This window comes from Miscanthus floridulus, chromosome 7, assembly GCF_019320115.1.
Source record: "Miscanthus floridulus cultivar M001 chromosome 7, ASM1932011v1, whole genome shotgun sequence".
NCBI lineage: Eukaryota > Viridiplantae > Streptophyta > Magnoliopsida > Poales > Poaceae > Miscanthus > Miscanthus floridulus.
This window is the reverse complement of record NC_089586.1, coordinates 80,685,015-80,697,260: the sequence shown is the minus strand read 5'-3', so window position 1 is coordinate 80,697,260 and position 12,246 is coordinate 80,685,015.

The following is a 12,246-nucleotide window of genomic DNA, read 5'->3' as shown; positions in this document are numbered from 1 at the left end:
GTACCGCCAAGGCTGCTTGCTGTGAACCAGGGCCCCAGTTCTTGATCTTGTTCGCATGTGGTGATTAGTCCTTTTGAATAAAGACTTGAACTCCTTCTTGTTATCATAAGGCTCATATTTATTTGTAATTTCAAATTGCGTTCATCCCATTCTTGCTTGTGTTCTTGATTCGCTTGCAGAAAAGCCTTCTCGGCGAGGTCAATCGTGTTTGCGTGGTTGATAAGCAACGGAGCAGTGGTATAACGGTTGCGGGGGTCCGAATCAGTCTTGGTTCGAAACCTAGATCGTGAACATTGAGTCTCCACCAATCGACGCTATCATACCTATCGGAAGATCGAGCCTAGTCTACATCATTACCCCTTCCTTATATCCATTTTTTCATTCTTTCCTTATTTTTTTTACTTATGTTGCAGGAGACATTCTTGACAATATAGATGTGTCCGCTGTTGCTGCGCAAGTGCACTGTGGAGATGGATTCCGTGGCTCTAATGGTGTTGAAATTATGAATGATTCGGAGCCATATGAGATGGCAAGGGCTCTTGATTCTGATGATGATCGTCCTATTGGAGAGCTAACAGAGAGTGATATTGAGATGCTAAGGCATATCTTTCTCGGCCACCGTGATCCAAGAGTTCATGAGTTCAGCGATCTTGCTCATTTCGATCAAGCATGTGTAGAAGGACATGATGATGAGCTCCTAAAAGCTACTGAGGGCGGCCCTAACATGGTAATTGAGAAGGGTAGGGTATTCAAGGACCTCCCTACATTGAAGAGGTGGTTGCAGGCGTTTGCAGTGATACAAAAGAGACCTTACAAGGTCTTGCATTCATATATGGAGCGTCGTTACATAGTTGTGTGTGACAAGAAACGCTGCCCATGGAGGGTTTGTGCAAGGAAGCAAAAGGTCATCGAAAAGTGGAAGATCACAAAAGTTGTCAGGCCACACAATTATGCTGGCCATGTGCTGACACTGAAGCATCGACAGTTCACATCTATCCTTATTGCTAAGTGGTTGATGGGAATATTGCAGGAAGAACCCAACATGAAGGTTAGGACAATTATCAAGACCGTTGGGGCGTTGTATGAAGGTTATATGATAACTTTTGGTAAAGCTTGGAGGGCTAAGCAGTGAGCGTGGAAGATGATATATGGGGACTGGGAGGATGGGTATGAGCAGCTGCCAGTACTTTTCAATGCAATCAAAGCAGTGAATCCAGACATGCATTATGAGTACATCCCAAAACTGTGAGTTCACTAGGTGGATCGATCCTCGACCAATTTATCCACATCAGTAGTACATCTACTACTTGCAGGACCAAATCTTTGATCTACAAAGGAAAGTGAGCAGCGGGTACAAGGACGATGACAATAACAATGGTGTAAGTTCACAGGAGGCACTCTACAATAATCCATATTGCACCTGCCCTAATCACAAGAACAAGGGACCTCTGCCATCACTCCCGCCACCACCACCATCAATAATGGGAGGCTACTGTGGAGAAGGTGCAACACAATTTGCTATGTGACCACACTACTAGGATGACCCTATCTTATTCACATGGCACATCCATATGTTTGTTGTTTCGTTTAATTACCTAAGGCATGTTAAGTTTAGTCGAAGAAACTATGTACCCTTGTTTGGTACATGTTCTCACATGTTATTTCTTGTGCTTGTTGTTCGCTTCAATTACCTAAGGCATGTTATGTTTAGTTCAGAACCTCTATACCCTAGTTCGGTATATGTTCTCACATGCTGTCAGTATTTTGAGGAAACACCAATGAGTAAATTTGTTTATTTGCACGTCTGGCCCAGATGGTGTGCTAAAAAGGCACAAGATTTATACTGGTTCGGATAGAATATCCCTATGTCCAGTTCGTAGCTGTTGCTCATGTTATTTGCACTGAAAGGTTCATAGTAGGGGTTACAAACGGGCGAGAGAGGGATATATCCCAAGTCTCTAATGGAAAGGTTGAAAGGGCGCTGAGAGCTTGGTTGTTGCTTAGCTGTGTGTTATGTGATGCATGGTGTGTTGAATCGACCCGTCCCCTTAGTGGGGTGCCCTGCCTTCCCTTTTATAGATCAAGAGGAAGTAGGGATTATAGATGGGACAAAGAAGAAAAATCAGAGGCAAAGAAGGTCCTTCGAATGTGCTGGGTCTTCCTTTTTCTCTGAGCGAGCCCTGCTGACACGACAAACGGTGCCAGGGACAACTCCATGCTGGGTGTTTGTCCGTTGATGATGTCATGCTCTGGCTTGATTAGCAAGTGGTCACGTCCCATCCCGCCTCGGCGGGTGGCGCGACGGACCAGGGTGTTGATCCGTGACCCTACGGGGAGCGGACAACGTAGTGACCGCACATCCATCACTATAGAGGATGCAAGTCTCTTCCTGGTGAAGGGTCGAGATGGCGACTAGAGGGGGTGAATAGTCATTTCTAAAACTTAATCATGTCGGCTAACCAAAACAAGTGCAGAATTAAAACTATTGGTCTAGCCAAGACTACACCCCTCTATCTATGTTCTCTAGCACCTTGCAAAGATCCTAATTAAGCAACAAAGGTGTCGGGCTAACTAGAGCTCACCTAACCAATTCTAGGAGCAAGGTCACACAAACCTATGCCACTAGTATTTTAAGCAATGAGAGAGCTCCTACACATGCTAGTAAGCAAAAGCACAAATCCAACTAAGCTCACTAGCAATGCTCAATAACAAGGCAACCAATGCTAAATTAGAGAGCGCAAATACTTAGCTACATAAACTAAGCAAAGTGACTAACAAGGTTACACAAACCAAATCAGCCGCGTAAGGGAGTTACTTCTATGCTACACAAGCAAGAAGGTAACTAGTGAGCTACACAAGCTAACTAATTACAAGAGCAACTACACAAGCCCAATGTATATAAAAGTAATCACAAGCTTGTGTAAGGGGATTATAAACCAGCGGGAAGAACAAGGTTGACATGGTGATTTTCTCCCGAGCTTCACGTGCTTGCCAACACGCTATGTCCCCATAGTGTCGACCGCTCACTTGGTGGTTCAGCGGCTAATTGGCATCACTCGCCAAGCCCACACGTCAGGCACCACAAGAACCTACCCCGAAAGTGAGGGTAGCTCAATGACACACTCAACTAAAGTTGCTCTTCGTGGCTCCCGTGGGGCGAGCACAATGCCCCTCACAGAGCTCTTCTCCGGAGCACTACACAAGCTCCTTGTGGGCTTCGATGGAGACCACCACCAAGCCATCTAGGAGGTGGCAATCTCCAAGAGTAACAAGCACCACCGGCTTGCAACTCGATCACCTAGTGTCACTCGATGTAATCTCACAATGCAACGCACTAGAATCACACTCACTCGCAATCGATTCGCACTCTTACAAGCACAAGTGAGTTAGAGGGCATCTAAGCACTCCTACACAAAAGCCACATAGGCGTGAGGGTGCTAAGCAACCAGCCCAAGGCCGGGCACACACTCCTTTTATAGCCCCAAGGGCTAAAATAGCCATTACCCTTTCACTGGGTAAAGCACGTACTGACCGGACGCGCAGGTCATAACGACCAGACGCTAAAATCCAGCATCTGGTCACTTACAGAGAGGTTCCAACGATGTTTTTCAGCGACTGGACGCGTCCGGTCATCACTGACCGGACTCTCCCAGCATCCGGTCGCTTCTAGACATGCTAAAAACATTGACCGGAATCATAGGTGCTGACCGGATGTTGGACCCCCAGAGTCCGGTCGTTTTTCGTGCCAGCGTCCAGTCACAGACCTTTCAGCGCTAAAACGGCTATAACTCTTAGCTCCGAACTCCAATTTCGATGATCTTGGACATTTTGGAAAGCTTACTCAGAGGGATACACATCTCACATGCATACTTGATCCAAATCACAATGGATCAAAATAGTATTCCAATCCAAGGACCATCCTATAGTTCAGAGTACACTGAACCTTTTCCTCTTCTCTAAGTTGATTCATGACAACTCTAACTTCTTCTCCTTTGCAAATGTGCCAACACCACCAAGTGTGCACCACCATATGTATGTGTGTTAGCTTTTCACAAACATTTTCCACAGGATTAGCCACTCAACTTGCCACACCACTCGATCCTAGCGATGATGCAAAGTTGATCACTCGAGTGGCACTAGATGACCAATATGCAAAGAAGTTTGCCCCTCTTAATAGTACGGCCATCTATCCTAAACCCAGTCATCAACTTCTCTACACACCTATGACCGGTGAAATGAAATGCCCTAGGTTATACCTTTGCCTTGCGCATTTCATTCCATCTCCTCCAATGTCGATGCAATACATGCACCAATATGATCAACAATGATTTGATCCACTTCATATCATCATGTGATCATATTGGTTCATCGATCTTAATTTCACTTGCTTTTCACCGTTGCCTTCGTCCATCGGCGCCAAGTCTTGCTCAAGCTTCACTGCCATACGGTCCATCGCTCCAAAGCCTCCGACTTGCCCTTCACGCTTGCAACCGGTCCATCAAGCCAAGTCTTGTCTTGATCTTCTCCACCTTGATCACATGACTCAATGCCATGTCTCATGTGCAATAAGCTCCTTCATCATCACATGTGTGAGCTTTGCAACATCTCAAAACCATTTTCACCTTCACGGCATTTGGTGCTCACACACATGTACTTGTAGACTAATCACCTATGTATCTCACATAAACGCAATTAGTCCACCTAGGGTTGTCACTCAATTACCAAAACCACACAAGGACCTTTCAATCTCCCTCTTTTTGGTAATTGATGAGAACTCTACAAAGATATGGAAATTAAGCTCTTTTAGATTCATGTTGCTTGCCCAAGCAATTTTACCATGTGTAAATGATTTTAGACAAGTATCACAAACCCAAAATGGTAGTATTAGCTCCCCCTACATATGTGCTAGAGTGTTTGTTTTGAAGCTCGCATATATGCATAGATTGAAATTATGGGAGAGTAATTACTACTAAATGATGCTAAGGTGTATAGAGTAAACCTTTGAAGCTGATACCAATCGGAGTTGCACCTTTAAGTTCATCCTTAGCACCATGGTTAGCTAGATATCACTTGGAAATAAAATCACTAGATACCTCGTGAGATCAATATTAAAACCAAGGTACTAGCTTTACTTAAAAAGCATACCAAGTGTCTAGCTATCATCCTATGCATGCTAGTTTTCATTTCATCAATCAAATTCTACAACTAGCATACCTCACACAAGCATGCATATTGAATTTAAGAACTTATGCAATGCAAGCAAGCACATGAATATGCACATATCAAATACAATCAATCAAAGTTCATGAGCTTGCTCCCCCTATTTGTGTGCTTCTCTTGTCCAAGAATTTTGATCCATCTCTTTTCTTCAATGTTGCTCCCTCTTTGTCCATATCCATGTCCAACCTCTACTTCTTTGTTTCAATTTCTTCCAAAGCTTTCATATCTACAATCTTAATCTTAAAGCTTTCATATCTTTGTACAATCTCTCTCCCTTTGTCATCAATTTCCATAAAAGGTGTGCTTCTCATTGATGCGAAGGTATGCATTTGGGGTAGATTGTTGAGGCTTGAATCTTGCATTTTTTATGGACATCACTTGATTGTTGGAATGACACCACTTGAAGATACCACTTTTAACTTGTACCACTTGTATCTTGTGTAGGGCTTCTTGAGATACCACACATAGGATCTTTGATCTTGATATCAATTTGTGTGACGCCTCCTCCTATGTGATAGCATGGGTCATCCATTTGATACACTTGAGCTCTTGTGGGTGAGGGATGCATTCTTCATTTGATGATCACTTAAAGTTGAGGATCACTTGTGTAACCATCATCTTGCATGATTGATGTCATGTGTAGATGTGATACCACTTGAAAGAATCTTCTAGTATGGAATCACTTGTTGGATTTATCAATAAAAACTATTTCTTGAACATTTGCTATCTTCATGAGTACCACTTATAGGATATCACTTATGAGTTGATCTAGACATCACTTGTAGATTCTTGATGAAATACTTGAGTCTAGATACCACTTGTAACAAACAAACTAGGTATCCATTTGCATTGTTGTATTATGCTTGTACTCTTATCACTATCATGAGCTTCTATGGTTGACTTGAACTAAATTGATTTGCTTAAGCTTCCAAGTCTGGTTTGAACCAATGACAAGCTTCTTCACACCTCTTGCAAGGGTTATCTTGCCATTATTGTACTTGTCACTTATTAGCAATCCAAATTAAGTCAAGTAATTGGTTTTACTAGTTTATGAACAAATTCATATACTAACCACTAGATCAATTTATCATTCAAGCAATAGTGGTAGGCAATGAATTTAAATATTTCATTTGTTATGCATGATCCTATGAAGCATGTACTATATGCACTAACCACATACTAGTAATGGATGAAATGATCATGCACATTACAATGATACCTTTGCTATGTTGGAGTAGAGAATAGTCACATAGATTCCAATTCATTACTCCAATAGCAATGTGAAGTCTAATTATAAGCTTGGTGAAGACCAATAGACACCATTTTGAATTTCACTCTTCACTCATATGAAATGAATACCACTTATGATCAAGTGCACTTTCTTGTTGTGGTTGGCTTGCTTCTTCTTTTCATCTTAACTCACGTGAGAGCATCAATTTGAGAATACTACTTGAAATATCATGACTAGCTCTTTTTTGGGTGTTGCTTACTTTTCTTGATCAACCCTTTTGATTTGCTTCAACTAAGCATCTCAAATGTTCTTCGGATCACCACTTCCATGTTAGCCTTTCAAGTACCACACTTAGTTCATCTACACATAGGCAGCAAGCCTCTATACTAGGGAGAAGTGACCTCTCTCCAAGAACCATTCTTGACACTCACTTAAAATAACTTGATTGATTGATCTAAGTAATGGACCTAACTTGATGAGTAACTTTGATTCCTTCTTTAAGTCCTTTTCTTTCTACTTATTTAAGTTCTTTTCTTTCTACCAAATGATCTCCAATCATCACTTGAACTTAAACTTCATCTTCAACTCGAGTTTGATCTTGATTTTCATCTTGAGTACCAAAAGTGTGCAAAGTACACTACACAATCAAATAGCCTTGTACTCATATCTTATTATGCTTTTAGATCATCTCAAAACCAACTTAGGTACCTCAATTACTCTTAAACATGTTTTCAATTTGAGGACCTTTCAATCAAAGTGACTCTAGATCAATCTAACATCTGTCACTTTTCTGGCAGATTCTGTACCCTTCAAAGAAATAAGCATATCTCCCAAAGTACAAATCTAAATACCACAAAATTTGGTGGAGATGTGCCTCACTTAGTTATCTAGCAGCTGTAAAAATTTGAGCTTCATTTGACTTCTAGATTGCTACTAGATTTCAATTATTCCACCACTGCTACATGCTAAAAACTGCTGCACTATAGCTGACAAGTTTCACTCTAAAACTGAGGCATCTCTTATCCAATTCTCATGAAATTTCTACAGAATATCATAACATAAGTCTAGAGCATGTACACCAATTTTCATTCCAATCCAATAAGTTTTGATCACTCAAATATGGCTAAAATCACAACTAGCTCATATTTTCAATATAGGACAGATTTCAATCACTTGAGCTATACTTCATCAAGTATGAATCAAACTTGAAACCAACTTATTTGAATACTTTCACAAGACATAAATCCATTCAATCCACTTACTAAATGTCATCTCATGAATTTATTCAACACAAATCAATCCAAATTTGATTACTAAGTAATTATCCATTCAATCAACTTATAGCAAGCAACATTGCATATTTATCCAATTCAATCAACTCATATGCACCCAAATGAAATGATCAACAAGAGATATACCTTGGTTAGCTCATGATCATCCAATTAGCAAGTTTCAACTCAAATATTTTTGCAAGCCATCAAATATTCCAATAAATTACCCCAACTTGAATATGACACTTGTATGTTGATAACACTTGGACTTCACTCAACTTTCACTTGACATTGGGTTTGGATGTGCACTAGGCTTCATATCTTGACTCAACATATGATGATCAATATGAAATCAATTGAATCAAGTCTCAAATGCCAATGGTACCTACAATCAATCATCCACTTTTTGATGGTACCCAAATAATTTCGGGTCCTCTCAAGTTAGGAGCAACATACTTAGGCATAACCTTAGTATGAGTAGCGGAATGTTTTGCAATAGCAACCATAAAGGTACCATTACCATCCTTCCTAAGCATAGAATCATCATCAATTGAAATAATCTTAGGAGTGTTACCTAGGGGACATGAATGTGCCATGTGTTCCCTTTCCTGGTATGAGTAGCACTTTCTCTTTGCTTGAGCCTTTTCTTCTTTGCTCATGTTGTGCTTCTCATTGCCTTGCTTGTCCTTATTTGCTTGAGCCTTCTTCTCAAGCTTGTTTGGACAACCCGAAGCTAGGTGGCTCAATGTGTCACAACTATAGCATCTTATGTGAGCAATCTTCTCTATTTTCTCTTCTTTGTTCTTGCTCATTTGCTTTGCATCTTGATTCATCCTTGGACGCATTTCTCTTTCTCTTGCTTTTCCACCCCTTCTAGTTTTCTTCTTTTTTATCATCAAATCACCACCATTTTCATGGTTTATCTTGATTTGCTCTTGGGGTATCTTCTCTTGCTCAACTTGTGGCTTTGGTTGAGGCTCTTCTAGTTGCTTCACCAATTGCTTGGTTGGGCACATTGAGATAAGATGACCCTAAGTGCGGCACTTGAAGCACTTCACATGCTTGAGCATCTCTTCTTCTTTTATCTTCTTGAGCTTCTCAAGGTTAGGGCAACCATTTGCAAGGTGTCCCGCTTCATGACACCGGTAGCACATGGTATGAGAGAGCTTTCTTTGTTGTAACTTCTTCATCCTTCTTTCTCTCTTTCTTTTGCCCTTTGTCATCTTCTTCTTGAAGCCAAGGCCACACTTGTCACCATAGTTTCTTTGAGTCTTCAACATGTGCTCAAAGGTGACTTTTGAGTTGTAGCACCTCTCTAACTTGTTGCTCAAATTTTTCACTTCATTTTTGAGCTCATTGTTCTCCTTCAAAAGGTTAGTCCCACAAGACATAGAAGTAGAACAAGCATCTAATTGTGAAGAATATGGCATTTCTAATAAATCATCACTAGAGGTGGATATATGCTTCTTGCCTACATCACAAGGGTTAGCAACAATATGTGATTGATCAATTGACCCATGTGATGAGCTCTCACTAGTTTTAGTTTTTCCATTAGAAATCTCCATAGTGAGAAAAGCATGGTCTTGTACCAAGTTATCATGAGCAACACTAAGTTCCTCATGAGCCAATTTTAGCTCCTCATGTGAATAAGTAGTAACATAAAGTAGATGTTTTTGTTGCTCCTCATGTGCCAATTTTAGCTCCTCATGTGAATAAGTAGTAACATAAAGTAGATGTTTTTGTTGTTCACATGTGTTCTTTACAAAAGAGTTTTCATTTTTTCAATTTCTCGGTTTTAGCTATCTCTTTTTTCTAAAGCTTTGATCATGCCACCATATCTATCTAGAAGCTCCTCATATGAATCAAGATCAATCACATTTGTATTAGATACCTTAGTGTCACCTTGTGACATGAAGCAATGTGATGTAGTTGGAGAGCTTGAAGAAACATCACTCTCACACCCTGAGCATGATCCATCATTATCACCATCAAGTGTGCATGGAGTAGCATCATCATTGGCATCACTTGTGGCATCATCATCAGTCTTGTCAAGTGATCTTGTGATATGATCATTATCATCATCACTTGACCATGAGGTGGAGCAATCTTTCACAATCACCAAATTGTGATTATGCTCAACACACTCATGTGCCTCCACCTTGTGATCATCCTCCTTCTTGAATTTCCCATCATCACTTGTGGAGGAGTCACCGTAGAAGGCTTGGAGTGCCATCCACATATCATGAGCACTTTCCAAGTCCCACACACGTCTAAAAACATCATCATGTAAAGCACACATTAGATAATAAAGAGCACGATGATCAAGTTGTAAGCAATCCTCTTACACTTGGGTTAGGTTGTCCTTATCCAAAGCATCATGAGAAAAACCAACAACAAAGATCCACCATGCCTTGGGATCCAATTCACGGAAATAATCAAGCATATGATGTTTCCACCATGCATAGTGTGTGCCATAAAAAATATGTGAGTCACAAACAACTTCTAGCCCTGCTAACATGACAGACAGTGCTAGGGACAGCTCCATGCTGGGTGTCTGTCCACTGATGATGCCATGCTCTGGCTTGATCAGCAAGTGGTCACGTCCCATCCCACCCCAACGGGTGGCACGATGGACCAGGGTGTTGATCCGTGACCCTAGGGGAGCAGACAGCGTAGTGACCGCACGTCCATCACTATAGAGGATGCAAGTCTCTTCCTGGTGAAGGGTCGAGATGGCGACTAGAGGGGGGAGGGTGAATAGTCATTTCTAAAACTTAATCGCGTCGGATAACCAAAATAAGTGCGGAATTAAAACTATCAGTCTAGCCAAGACTACACCCTCTATCTATGTTCTCTAGCACCTTGCAAAGATCCTAATTAAGCAAACAAAGGTGTCGGGCTAACTAGAGCTCACCTAACCAATTCTAGGAGCAAGGTCACACAAACCTATGCCACTAGTATTTCAAGCAATGAGGGAACTATTACACATGCTAGTAAGCAAAAGCACAAATCCAACTAAGCTCACTAGCAATGCTGAATAACAAGGCAATCAATGCCAAATTAGAGAGTGCAAATACTTAGCTACACAAACTAAGCAAAGTGACTAACAAGGTTACACAAAAACCAAATTAGCCACGCAAGGGAGCTACTTCTATGCTACACAAGCAAGAAGGCAACTAGTGAGCTACACAAGCTAACTAATTACAAGAGCAACTACACAAGCGCAATGTATATAAAAGTAATCACAAGCTTGTGTAAGGGGATTGCAAACCAACAGGAAGAACAAGGTTCACATGATGATTTTCTCCTAAGGTCACGTGCTTGCCAACACGCTACGTCTCCGTTGTGTCGACCGCTCACTTGGTGGTTCGGCGGCTAATTGGCATCACCCACCAAGCCCACACGTCGGGCACCACAAGAACCTACCCTAAAAGTGAGGGTAGCTCAATGACACGCTCAACTAGAGTTGCTCTTCGTGGCTCCTGTGGGGCGAGCACAATGCCCCTCACAAAGCTCTTCTCCGGAGCACCGCATAAGCTTCTTGTGGGCTTCAACGAAGACCACCACCAAGCCATCTAGGAGGTGGCAACTTCCAAGAGTAACAAGCACCACTGGCTTGCAACTCGATAACCTAGTGCCACTCGATGCAATCTCACAATGCAACACACTAGAATCACACTCACTCACAATCAATTTGCACTCTTGCAAGCACAAGTGAGTTAGAGGGCATCCAAGCACTCCTACACAAAAAGCCACATAGGCGTGAGGGTGCTAAGCAACCAGCCCAAGGCCAGCCACACACTCCTTTTATATCCCCAAGGGCCAAAATAGTCGTTACCCCTTCATTGGGTAAAACGCGTACTGACCGGACGCGCAACTCATAACTATCGGACGCTGAAACCCAGCGTCTAGTCACTTACAGAGAGGTTCCAGCGATGTTTTCAGCGACCGGACGTGTTTGGTAATCACTAACCAGACTCTCCCAGCGTCCGATCGCTTCTGGATATGCTAAAAACACTGACCGGATAGTGTAACCGGACTCGTAGGTGCTGACCGGACGCTGGACCCCAGCGTCCGGTCACAGACCTTTCAACGCTAAAACGGCTATAACTCTTAGCTCTGAACTCTGATTTCGACGATCTTAGACATTTTGGAAAGCTTACTCAGAGGGATACACATCCCACATGCATCCTTGATCCAAATCACAATGGATCAATATAGTATTCCAATCCAAGGACTATCCTATAGTTTAGAGTACACTGAAAAACCTTTTTCTCTTCTCTAAGTTGATTCACGACAACTCTAACTTCTTCTCCTTTGCAAATGTGCCAACACCACCAAGTGTGCGCCACCATGTGTATGTGTGTTAGCTTTTCACAAACATTTTCCAAAGGATTAGCCACTCAACTTGCCACGCCACTCGATCCTAGCGATGATGCAAAGTTGATCACTCGAGTGGCACTAGATGACCAATATGCAAACAAGTTTGCCCCTCTTGATAGTACGGCCATCTATCCTAAACCC